The sequence below is a fragment of the Marmota marmota genome, unplaced genomic scaffold (assembly GCF_001458135.2).
Source record: "Marmota marmota marmota unplaced genomic scaffold, marMar, whole genome shotgun sequence".
NCBI lineage: Eukaryota > Metazoa > Chordata > Mammalia > Rodentia > Sciuridae > Marmota > Marmota marmota.
Genome location: NW_026000081.1, coordinates 3,816,281 through 3,818,987, shown reverse-complemented (window position 1 = coordinate 3,818,987; position 2,707 = coordinate 3,816,281). Strand labels below are relative to the sequence as shown.

At 40.6% G+C, this 2,707-nt stretch overlaps 1 pseudogene; it reads right to left on the bottom strand.

Annotated features, from left to right (window-relative positions):
- Positions 1-1,090: 1,090 nt before the first annotated feature.
- LOC107158588 lies at positions 1,091-2,707 on the bottom strand (annotated as a pseudogene).

The following is a 2,707-nucleotide window of genomic DNA, read 5'->3' as shown; positions in this document are numbered from 1 at the left end:
ACTTCCCACTGGTTATTATTGCAATTCAGATACCTTCTTTTTAAGCATCATGGTCTCAGGCAGTTTCTAATTCTGGCCTTCCACTAGCCTCTGCCCCAACCTGTGGACTGTCCCACTATGCCATTTGTTATCCAGGCATCTTCCCTCTAGAATGGGCCCCATGCTATCTGTGGCTGCAATCAGTGAGATAGCCCCTCTAGGCTTCATAGGACTCGGGCAATTTCCCACTGTGACAACCCAGTGTCAGTGATCATTGGGAGCAACAGTCCTGCCGGATTCCCTCTCTTCTGCTTGGAGCCAAACTACCTTCCCACTTGGATTTGAGGTCTTGATTCTTATCTCCATGACTTGCAGGAGACTGCTTCATCTGTACTGGGGTTCTTGTGAATGCTGCATGGAATTCGTGGAGGGCTCCTTTTCTGCCTGGGGTCCCACTTGGGCTGTATGGAGCACTTCTTCTCTGGGGTCCTAAGGATGCTTCATGGAGTGCACCCTGTCCTTCTGGGTTCTCATGGAGGCTATGCAGAGTATTTCCTTTCTGCCCGGTTTCCTAGGGATGCTGTGTGGAACACTCCTCTGCCAGGGCATTCAGGTTGCACAGAGCTCTGCTCCACCCTGCTCCAGTTGTTTTTGGAGATGAGGAGGGGGTTATAATGACTTTCCTAGTGGTAATCCCTCTGTAAGTTCTTACTAGACAGATTCTTAAGAGGTTCCACCAAGGGGTGTTCCCTGTATTTCAATTTGTGGATATCTGGAAATGGGAATGATTTAATTGTGTGCTCATCTGTGTGCTCCTTGAAATGGCTGCAGAGCCCAGCATGGGCTTTCTGTTTCTGTTTTGGTTTTAAACTGCTTGATCTGGCTTAAGGACAACTCATTGCTCCTATTATGTTTTAATACGGTCTTTTTTACCTTCTCAATTGTTGTAAAACAGGTGATTTTAGGTGCTTTTCCATTCCCTCTCTGTTGCCTCTCCTCTTTCCCCCCACCCTGGGGTTGGAGAAATCTGAGCTTTTTCTTATACTCTAGTAATCCATCTTCTAATCTCTCCGTGTTTAGATTTTGTAACTCTGGATCTTAGAGATTTTATTTTGTCATCCACCTCTTAGAGCTGTCATTTTTTCAGTCTTATTTCTGTCTTATGGGGAGGTGAGGAATTGCTGTCTAGTTCTGCTCCACCATCTTAACCTCCTTCAATTTATTCTTTTTTAATGTTTGGAAAAATTTACCAGAGAACTCAACTTGGTCTTGAACTTTGTTTTCAATGGTTTTTAATTATTGATTCAATTCTTTACTAGACATAGGTTTATTAATATTTTTATCTTTTTCTGGCATGCATTGTCATAGGTGGTATCATTCAAGGAAGTTGTCTCTCTCATCCAGGTTATAAAATGTATGAACATCTATTCCTTTCTTGTCCTTCTAATGTCCTTTGAATCTGTAGTGATGACTCCTCTGATCTTATTTACTTGTTACTCTTAGAAATTTTTATTTTTGATTGGACTCAGAAGTAGAAGCTCTCAGAGAGGACAGCCTGTTTCTCTTGGCAATCTGTTCTTGGCTCGGCAATCTGTCCTTGGCAATCTGTTTATTTGGCTTCTTTCATTCTCTTAGCCAAAAACTTGGCATGTTCTGCAGCCTCTTCCTTATTCTTTTTAGTATCTATCTCTTGAGAGCAATAGGCCTGTGCTTGTATTTCAGGACACATGGAGTAATAAGACTTTGAATCTCCCATACTTTGGTTTTGCATTTTTTACCTTCCTTAAGAGTTTTCTGACAACATATTGGCAGACATCATTTTCCTTAGAGAGATTGAAAAGTTTGCAAACTCTCCTAGCTCTTTTGGGTCCCAGTCTATGGGGTACAATAGTATCTGTGAGTCCAGGAATATCCTTCTCTCCTTTTTTCACAATAACCATGTTGAGAACGCTCAGATTGGCATCCATAATGCAACTTTGAACAGATTTGCACTTTCTCTCTCCAGTTCGCCTTGGTCTATAACAGGCATGCCCCTTACTTAGTAGTAGGTGAACATGGCCATGGGTCAAGACACCCTGCTTCATGGGGAAACATTGTTTGTTATTCCGCCATTGATTCGGACTGCATAACCTTTCCATTCTTCACCCAGAGCATCAGCGGCAACTTCTCATAAAACGTACCAACTTTGTGTTCATCATCCACTCCAATGAGTTTCTGGCAGCCAGTAGCAGGGAAGGAGATAATTAGCTTCATCTTGGAGCAGCTGATTGCCTTCAGGGTACCAGGAAAAAGAGCTTATCTCTGATATATTTATGTCTTCTTTCTCATTTTTCTTAGTGTATCTGAGTTTTTCAAGCTTACGAATACTTTCAAAGAACCAACTTTTAGTTTGTTGATTTTCATTTTTATTCAAAATAGTTTTAAATTTCTCTTGAGAATACTCATTTCACCTATATGTTTATTTAGAAAATTATCATTTAACCTCACATATTTGGGAATTTTTAGCTACATTTCAATTGTTGATTTTTAATTTAACTTAATCATAGTCCATGCACACATTGTGTGCAGAATTTGCTTCCTTGTTTGGTCTTGCTCTTAGAGAAAAACTTTCAGTCTTTCACCATTGGGAAAGAGATTAACTGTGTTTTTTCCTCTATGGGTTTATTATGCAGAATTAATTTCCTTCTGTATTAGGGTTTTCCAGAGATGCAGAACCCAAAAGGTTTGT